This window comes from Propithecus coquereli, unplaced genomic scaffold, assembly GCF_000956105.1.
Source record: "Propithecus coquereli isolate 6110/MARCELLA unplaced genomic scaffold, Pcoq_1.0 Scaffold101, whole genome shotgun sequence".
In the NCBI taxonomy this organism is placed as follows: Eukaryota; Metazoa; Chordata; class Mammalia; order Primates; family Indriidae; genus Propithecus; species Propithecus coquereli.
The window spans coordinates 2,372,903-2,383,643 of record NW_012133970.1 but is presented as its reverse complement, the minus strand read 5'-3'; positions in this window follow the sequence as shown (position 1 = coordinate 2,383,643).

Below are 10,741 nucleotides of genomic sequence, written 5' to 3'. Positions count from 1 at the left end.
TGCTGGTTTCCAAAGCGTGTTCTGCTGACCCTGGGCTTCCAGAGACTTGCTACTGGGGCAACTGCAGAGGGGTCCGTGACGGGGAGGCTGAGCAGAGGACTCTGGCCTCACCAGCCTCCTCTTAAAACAGGGCGCCAGCTCTCTGAATCTGTTTACAAGTGGAATTCCACAAAAGACTGTATTTGACAGAAGCGCCGTGGCTGGGGGTGGGGTGGAGGAAGAGGAACATTCGGCAAGGCCATGTGGAGGCCGAGCAGGGAAAGGATCTGCACTTGTCTGCCAAGGAGAATCCGCCTCAGCCCAGCTGGGGGCGGGCTATGGGCCAAGTGCGTGGGGCCCCAGGACACTTCAAGGAGCCAGTGCCAAGGTGGCAAGTGGAGACTGCAGCAGCCTGAAAAGAGAAGAAGAGCTGCCTGCTGGAGAGGAAGAAGGCCTGGGGCTGAGTGGTCACTTCACTCCCCTCCGCTGAGCTCTAAGGGGGCCTCATTCGTATCAAGCCTGGCCCTGGGGAATTGTGTGGTCCGTGCCTCTTCACGTATCTGTCCACTTACCCGAACTCCTCAGCTCCCCAGCCTGGTCTGAAAGCTGTCAGGGGCAGGGATTGAGCGCTACTGAGTCTTACTGTCCTCATATACCCCGCCCCTAACACAGGCCACACAGTAGACACTCACTCACTTGTTAGAAAAAATGCCTGAGTGGGGGGAGGTCTGGCCCGCATGGCACTGGGCAAATCTCTGAGGCTCGGTTTCCTCACTCATGAACAGGAGACAATGAGCAGTCTCTCTCAGATGTGTGAGAATCCAGAGAAGTAACAGATGGCCAATCGGTTTGTGACCTCTGAAATGGTGTCCACATGTAGGTTGCCACCGTCACTGTCATTAAGAGAAGGGGCGGGAAGGGTCAAGATGGGCACCGAAGAGTGAAGGCCCAGAGTTAAACTGAACCTGTCTGGGGATGGTCTTCCCCCTGAACAGCGTTACCTTCGAGAAGGGATATCAGAGATTCAAGAGCAGAAGCCACGACAGTGTGAACACTTGGAATATTTTAGAAGCTCTGCCTTCCTGTCCTCACAGAGAAGGCTGTGTACCCAGCTGATGCATCTGTGTGCACCCCACCATCCTAACACCAAACAGAGAAATGGTCAAGGCTGTTTGGGGGCTTCCAGTCCTCAGTCCCATTCCATCATCTCGCCACTCCATCCTCACAAAATTTCTGGAGACTCAGATGCTCATAGGTTGTCAGAGCTGTAAGGGCTCTCAGAGTTTTCTAATTCCAAGCTACCCAAGGGAGGACACCACGGGAGGTCTTCATTGAGCCCCTGCCAGTGAAATCCTTCTTCCTGCTTTCAGACCTAGGCTCAAACCCCACTGGTCCTACTCTAGGCCCTTGGAAACAGACAAAAATAAAGCCAGTCCTTCCCTTATATAGCCATTTTCACCCCACCCAAGCAGGTTGCCAGATAAAATACAAGATGCCAGTTAAATTTGAATTTCAGATAAACAATGAATAATGGTTGAGTGTAAGCAAGTCCCAAATATTGCATGGGACATACTTACACTCAAACATTTTTGCAGGGGACAAATACTACATGGGCCATACTTATACGCAACCATTATTTGTTGTTCATCTGCAATTCAAGTTTGACAGAGTCCTATGCCTTTCTTTATTCGCTAAATTTGACAACCTATGACCAGACCAGGATTGAGCAGTCAAAGCAGCAGGCATACTGTGGCAGCCACAGCCAGGCCTTGTCCATCACATCCAGGTAGTAGAGCTCACTCAGTGGCTCAGGAGACCTACATGTCACCCTCAATTTCTCCACTGCCCCAGAGATAAGGCTAGCCCCCATGCCCTGCACTTAATGCTTTGCTCAGATTGTTCCAACAGAGTCCCCACTACGCTGGATGATTTTTCCTGCATGCCTGGCACCCACTCCCACTCCGCCCATCTCTACTAAAGGAAGAAGGCCTGCCAGGCAGGGGTTTTAGGCATGCTGGCTCAAGTGCCTGTTTTCCCTTTGTCTCATTTGGCAAACTAAGAATCATCAGGGGATGGAGGCCTCACTAAGAAACCAAAACAGGAGATGAGTGATGGGGGGAAGAAAGGCTGAGCCTGAGAAAGACTCAACGGATTGGAGATGGTCACTCTCCTTTGCCCTGGTGGGCAACGGGGATGTTTCCTGTTTCCAAAGGGCTCCCAAGATTTGGGTCCCTCACATGGCCATTCCTTCCCAAAGACTAGCCTTTACCTCCAACTTCATGCCACTGGCAAGAGTAATAAGTCTCAAACTCTCTCATGTATGCTTATGCAATCCCTTCACAGATATGGAAGGGGGTATATAGACTATCACTGTGGAGGAACGAGGGAGAAAGGGGCTAGGACCCTAGTCAAAAGCAACATTGTGAACCTCCCTTCCAAAGGTCAGCTTCAATTTTGTATGTAGCGCTATAGTTGTTTTTCACCTGTCTTCTCCTATTTGGCTTTATGCTGCTTGAGGTTAGGGATCTCTGTTTTGTTCACTGCTATATCCTCAGTGCCTAGAACAGTGCCTTGCACATTATAGCTGATAAATGGTGGCTGAATGGTTGACTGGATGAATGAACAAAGCAGGTCAGGGGTAGGAGCAGGGTCAGGAACAAGGCTGGAGTCAGTACAGAAACCAGGCCTGAGCGGAGGAGGAAACGTTGTGTCCTTAGAGCCTTAAGGGACAGGTGGGAGGATGAGGAAAGAGCAAATCCTCAGCGATCTACTCAAAAGCTTTCAGTGAGGTTGGCTCCCTGTTGCCCAATCTGCTGTACCCCCTTACTCACATTCCAACACCCATAGTCCTGTGATATAATCCTTCACCAGCAAGTTCTAGGGAGTCAGTGATTCCCTAGATGCCCAGGTACTGTGAGCCCAGGACAGGATAGGATGATTTCCCCACATCCTCACTCTTTAGATTCAAATAACTCTGTGTACTATTGTGTAAAATTAGGACAACTTGGATATAATGGCTTATGTTTGACAATTTCTCAACACTCCTCGAGTTTACTGAAAACTTCCTTCTGATGTGGGCTAATTCAGACAGACACTTAGGGACCATTAAACTCTGAACTAATGAGGGCACTGATTACCATGGAAACTGCCATCTGTAGTGGCCTCTGAAGGGGAGGAGGAATGGGAGTGGTGAGGTGGAAGGGGGCAGATGTGGGGGTATGAACTGGGGAGCAGGAGCTGGGAGGCAGGAATTGGCAGGTAGAGGGAAGAAACTGCCATTTGTTACTGGCCTCCTTGGTGCCAGGCACTGAGCAAAGCATTTGACATACATTCAATCATCACAGCCCCCTCCGAGATTGCCTTTCATTCTCCTCCCCTCCCACCTCATTGACTGGCAAAGCATAACTGTTAATCAATAGATGGCATCTGTTCCCAGTGCCTCTTATTGGAAAAGGTAACCTTTAACACCCTGCTATCTAATCCTTATCAAAGCTCAGTTGTGAGAAATGATATTCACAGAGAGATGCCTGAAGGGCAGGCAGTTGAGCCATTGCTGGAAACACGTGGCTCTAAAAGGCAAGGCCTGTGCTCTGGATGTTGGATCATAATCTCCAGATGGGAGAGTGCATGTTGGGGGAGTAGGCTTCAGTGCAGAACTAGAAAAGGCATGTTCAATATTCTAATAACTATAGTTTCCTTAACACAGACAGGTAAGCTCAACATTTGCAAAGCTGGTTTTTCTGCACTCCAGGCCACAAAAACAAACCACGCAATGGGGCTTGACATTCAAAGGGACCTGTCACTCACTCCTTTCGCACAATCTGAAAAAGCAATCTTGATTGCAGCAAACAAGCAGAATCTACATGACCATTGCTATCACGCTATCAAAGTCCAAATGATGTCTCTTTCAGGATCAGCATAATGGTTTTCTAAAATTATCATTGCTTTGATTCATTTTAAGCCACAGTATTTAATTTCTTTGAAACATGCAAATGACAGTAAGGGAGGGTGTGAAGTATTTCCATTTATTTAAAATAAGATGGGGGAAGATGAAATAGACATCCTTTGCCCTATTCCTCTTGCTTTTACAACTGAAAACCCTGAACATTATATATAAAACAAACATAACAAGGCTGAAAGGTGGAAAGAAGGCAGACCACCTAGGGTCTTCGGATGGAAGGAATGACATTAATTTTCTTTTTGCCTTATATACCCCAGACTTGGAGTTGAAGAAGCCAGAAAACAAAAAAACAAAACAAAACAAAACACTAACAAAAAGAGTCCCAACCAAAGCCTGTTTTCTCTAGCCAAAGAAGTAGGAAAGAACTAACCTAGCAAGAAAGAAAATTTTTAGACAGTAACCACTCTACTCCAGACAAAACCAGAAGAAAAACTATAGCCCCACTGACATCCACACCAATGAAGACTGAGAGGGGAGCCTAGACTTCCACCCTCTGAGACCATAAGGACATATCTCAACAGCTCCAATCTCCTGCTGGTGTGGTGTCAAGAATGGAGTGGAGACTTTCATCCCCCTGGCAGATAATGAGACCCACCTATATACATTATTTCAACTGATATACAGAATTCCACCCCCACTTTGAAGTAATGAAGTGCTCCCCTTTTCCCTTCTGTGGGAACGTCAAGACCTAGTGGTGAGTCAAGACTTTCACCACCACCCAGTGATAAAGAGGCCAACCCCCCACCCCCTGCCAAGTGTCAGAGGAGGCAGTAACAAAGGAAACAGAAACCAGGCACCCCTACCGTTCCCAGGCAGAGAGGTATCAGTGGAGACATAGTATGGAACAGAAGCTCTGAATCCTGCCAAGCAGTAATGAGAAGCCCTCCAACCTTAGGTCAGTGGAAGCCAAGCGGGAAACCTAGACTTCCACCCCCACTTGCCTCTTCCCCTGAAGGTGGCAGTGTCAGAGGAAACCAAATAAAACAGAAGGTTCAAAAGAGATTCAAAGTCTCATGACATAATACCCCAAATGCCCAGGTTTCAATCAAATATAAATCATCATACCAAGAACCAGGAAGATCTCAAACTGAATGAAAAAAAAAAAAAGACAATAGATAGATGCCAAAATCGAGACGACAGAGATGTTAGAATTATCTGAGAAAGATTTATAAAGAAGCCATTACAAAAATGCTTCATCAAGCAACAAACATGCTTAAAGAAAATGAAAAAATAGCCAAGATTAAAAGTAGAGAAAGAAAATTAGAAAGAGAAAAAGAAATAGAAAATATCAGCAAAGAAATAGAAGATATGAGAAAAAACTGAATGACAACTTAAAAACTGAAAAATACAATAACCAACATAAAAAACAAATCAATGGATAGGCTCAACAGCAGAATGGAGGGCACAGAGGAAAGACCCAGTGGAATTGAAGAGAGAACAATTAAAATTACCCATTCTAAACAACAGAGAGAAAATAGACTGGAAAAAAAAAGAATCAAGAGAATAAGAAGATGAGCCACAGACTGGAAGAAAATATTTTCAAAAGACATACCTGATAAAGCACTATTATCCAAAATATTCAAAGAACTCTTAAAACTCAATAATAAGAAAATGAACAATCCAATTTAAAAAACGGGCAAAGGACCTGAACAGACCCTTCACCAAAGATATACAGATAGCAATTAAGCATATGAAAACATGCTCAACATCCTATTGTTACTGAAAGCTTCCAAATATACAATGGCATTCTGGATGACTAACACATTCTACATAAGCCTTCTCCTTGTTCTTTGCAACCTTGGGGCTGCATCAGAATAATGAGAACAAATGGTTTGAGGAGAAGGAAAGAGAAGTTTATTACTTTGCCATCAAAGGAGAAAAAATGGGAGACTTTCTCATCTCAAAATCCAAATTCCTAATAATAAGCAGAAATACAGAGCTTTTAAAGGGTGGGGTCTCAGCTTCAGGCAATTACTGTTCAACTACAGTTGATGATTCAAATTGTCCCATCTCCACTGAAGACACTCCCGTGACCTCCACCCAGGACCTCTCTCCCTCCGCCAGGGCCAGATCCCACTGAGCCATCTCCTGTAGCACAAAGAACAAAAGACTTAACCCGCTCTTCCCAACTACTGGCCTGAGGTAGGGATGCAGGTTTCAGTTCTCAAAAAGAAGTGGAGGATGTTTTAAAGAGACAGAAAATATTTTTGCAGTTTTTTTCAGGCCATTCCCTCCGTTACATACTCTGCACTGTCAATATTTTCCTTGCATATCTATTGGGGGAGGGGTGATTACTCTGTTACAATATGTCATTAGGGAATTGAAAATTAAAATAACAGTGCTGCACCTTTCACCTCTCACAAAAATCAACTCACAGTGGATAACAGATTTAGACCTAAGGCATGAAACTATAAGAATTCTAGAAGAAAATGTTGGAAAAACTCTTATAAACATTGGCCTAGGCAAAGAATTTATGAAGAAGACCCCAAAGGCAGTCACAGCAACAACAAAAATAAATAAGCGGGACCTGATCAAATTAAAAAGCTTCTGCACAGCCAAGGAAACTATCACAACAGCAAATAGACAACCTACAGAATGGCAGAAAATATCCACGTGTTACACATCCGATAAAGGGCTGATAACTAGAATCTATACAGGACTCAGGAAAATCAGCAAGAAAAAAATCAAACAACCCTATCAAAAAGTGGGCAAAGGGCCGGGCACGGTGGCTCAAGCCTGTAATCCTAGCTCTCTGGGAGGCCAAGGCGGGCGGATTGTTTGAGCTCAGGAGTTCGAAACCAGCCTGAGCAAGAGCGAGACCCCGTCTCTACTAAAAATAGAAAGAAATCAATTGGACAACTAAAAATATATAGAAAAAACTAGCCGGGCATGGTGGCACATGCCTGTAGTCCCAGCTACTTGGGAGGCTGAGGCAGGAGGATCGCTTGAGCCCAGGAGTTTGAGGTTGCTGTGAGCTAGGCTGACGCCATGGCACTCTAGTCGGGCAACAGAGTGAGACTCTGCCTCAAAAAAAAAATAAAAAGATATCTGCACTAGAATGTTCATAGCAGCACAATTCACAATTGCAAAGATGTGGAAACAACCCAAGTGCCCATGAATACGTGAGTGCATTAATAAAATGCATATGTATACCATGGAGTTCTACTCAGCCACAAAAAACAATGGTGATATAGCACCTCTTGCATACTCCTGGATAGGGCTGGAACCCATTCTACTAAGTGAATTACCACAAGAATGGAAAAACAAGCACCACATGTACTCACCATCAAATTGGTATTAACTGATAACACTGGAGTGCATGTATAGTAACAACATTCATCGTGTGTTGGGCAGACGGGAGCAGGGAAGAGGGGATGGGCATGTTCACACCTAATAGGTGCAGTGCGCACCGTCTGGGCGATGGACACGGTTGAAGCTGTGACTCGGGTGGGGCAAAGGCAATATATGTAACCTAAACATTAGTACCCCCGTAATATGCTGAAATAAAAAATAAATTAAAAAATCATATAGAAGTATGTTCTCTAACCACAAAGGAATCAAAGTAGAAATCATTAACAGAAAGATAACAGGAAAACCTGCAAACGCTTGGAAGCCAAGTCACATCTAAATAATCCATGGGCCAGAGAGTCTCAAGGAAAATCAAAAAATACATTGAACTGAATGAGAATGAAAATACAACATATCAAAACTTGTGAGATACAATTAAAGTAATACCGAGAAAGAAATTTATAGCACTAAATGCATACATTAGAAAAAGAGGAAAATCTGAAACCAATTATCTAAGCTCCCACTGCAAGAACTTAGAAAAAGAAGAGCAAACGAAACCCAAAGCAAGCAGAAGAAAGGATATAATAAAGAGCATAAATTAATGAAATTGAAAACAGAAAAGCAATAGGGAAAATCAATGAAACAACATGCTAGTTCTTTGGAAAGATCAATAAAATTGACAAATCTCTAGCAAGACTGACAAAGAACAAAAGAGAGAAGACACAAATTACCAGTATCAGGGATAAAGCAGGGAGTATCACTACAGAAACTCCAAACATTAAACAATAATAATGGAATATTACAAATAACTCTACATTCAGAAGAAATGGACCAATTCACCAGAAAACACAAGCTGCCAAAATTCACTCAATATGAAATATATAATTTGATTAGCCCTATTAAGGAAAATGATTTTGTAGTTTTAAACCTCCAAAAACATAAATCTCTTGGCCCAGATGGTTTCTTTGGAGAATCCTACCAAATATTTAAAGAATTAATACTGATTTTATATAATCTCTTTCCAAAAAATATAAGAGGAGGGTCCCTCCTCTTCTTGTTAAGTTAGTATTATCCTGATACTAAAACTAAAGAAAACAGTACCAAAAAAGAAAACTACAGACCAATATTTCTCATGAATGTAGATTTTTAAATCTTTAAGAAAATATTAGCAAATAAAATTCAGCAACATATAAAAATAATTGTAAACCATGACCAAATGGGGTTTATTGCAGGAATGCAAGACTGATTCAATACTTGACAAGCAATCACTGTAATCTCTCATATCAATAGGCTATAGAAGAAAAATCACATTAACATATTAATCAATGCAGAAAAATTGACAAAATTCAATACTCATTCATGTCAAAAACTCTCAAAAATATAGGGAGAGGGGGAACATCCTCAACTTGATAAAGAACATCTACAAAAAGCCTATAGCTAATATACTTAATTGTGAAAGACAAAATGCTTTCCCCCTAAGATCAAAAACAAAACAAGGATGTCTACCCTCACCATTCTTATCCAACACAGTGCTGGAAGTTCTAACCAGTGCAATAAGGCAAAAAAGAAAATAAAAGGTATACTGATTAGAAAGGATGAAATAAAATTGTCCCCATTCACAGATGACATGATGTTCTTCATAGAACATTCCAAGGTATCTACCAAGAAAAACCTTCTAGAAATAATAAGTGAATTAAGCAAGGTCATAGAACACAATATGAACATACAACAGTCAATTGTATTTCTATATACTAGCGATAAACATATGAACATCAAAATTAAAAAATATAATACCATTTATAATCACTCAAAAAAGAGAAATGCTTAAGTGTAAATGTAACAAAATATGCACATGATTTATATGCTAAAAACTATAAAGTGTTAATGAAAGAAACCAGTGAAAATCTAAATAAATGGCGATACATACCCAGGTGTTCATGGATTGGAAGACTCCACATAGTAAAGATGTCAATTCTCCTCAAATTGATATGTAGCTTTAACATAATTCCTATGAAAATTCCAGCAAGATTTTTTTGTAGATACAGACAAGAGTATTCTAAAATTTATACAAAAAGACAAAGAAACTAGAATTGCTAAAACAATTTTTAAGACATAAAAGTTGTCTATAGACTGTAGCTATGTCTGATTTCAAGACATAACTACAGCAATCAAGGCCGTATGGTGTTGGTGGAGAGAGAGACACATAGATGAATAGAACAGAATAGAGAACCCAGAAATAGACCCACACAAATATGCCCTACTGATTTTTGACAAAGGTGCAAAAACAATTCAAGGGAGGAAGCCTTAGGCAAAAAAGTGAACCTCAATCTAAGTCTCAAACCTTACACAAAAATAAAGTCAAAATAGATCACGGATTTACCTTTAAAACCTAAAGCTATAAATATTTTAGTAAAAAAAGGACAAAAATCTTTGAGATCTAGGCTAAGACAAAGAGTTCTTAGACTTGACACCAAAAATATGATCCATAAAAGAAAAATTGATAAATTGGACTTCATAAAAATTAAAAACTTTTGCTCTGAGAAAGACCTTGTTAAGAAGATGAAAAGATATGCAAAAGATATGCTACAGACTGGGAGAAAACGTTTGCAAACTACAAATCTGACAAAGAACTAGCATCTAGAACATATAAAGAATTCTCAAAATTGGGCCGGGCGTGGTGGTTCACGCCTGTAGTCCTCACACTCTGGGAGGCCGAGGCGGGAGGATCGTTTGAGCTGAGGAGTTCGAGATCAGCCTGAGCAAGAGCGAGACCCCGTCTCTACTAAAAAAATAGAAAGAAATTAGCTGGACAACTAAAAATATATAGAAAAAATTAGCCAGGCATGGTGGCGCATACCTGTAGTCCCAGCTACTTGGGAGGCTGAGGCAGGAGGATCGCTTGAGCCCAGGAGTTTGAGGTTGCTGTGAGCTAGGCTGACACCACAGCACTCTAGCCTGGGCAACAGAGTGAGACACTGTCTCAAAAAAAAAAAAAAAAAAAAAACTAACAATAAAAAACAGTCTGGTTAGAAAATAGGCAAATGACATCAACATTTTACCAAAGAGGATATGGGATGGATGGCAAATGAGAACATGAAAAGATGAACATCACTAGGGAAATACAAATTAAAACCACAACGAGATGTCACTACACACTTAACAAAACAGCTAAAACAAAAAAAAAATTGTGACAATGCCGAATGCTGGTGAGGATGCAGAGAAATTGGATCGCGCATACACTGCTGGCAGGAATGTACAATGGCACAGCCACTCTGGAAAATAGTTTCTTAAAAAATAAACATGCACTTAGAATGACCCAGCAATTGCACTCCTGGGCATTTTCCCCAGAGAAATGACTTATGTTCACACAGAAACCTGTATACAGATGTTTATAGGAGCTTCATGTGTGATATCCCCAAACTGGAAACAACCCAGATGCTCTTCAACAGGTGAATGTTATAAACTTTCTACAGTAAATCCGTATCATGGAATACTACTTAGCAATAAAAATGA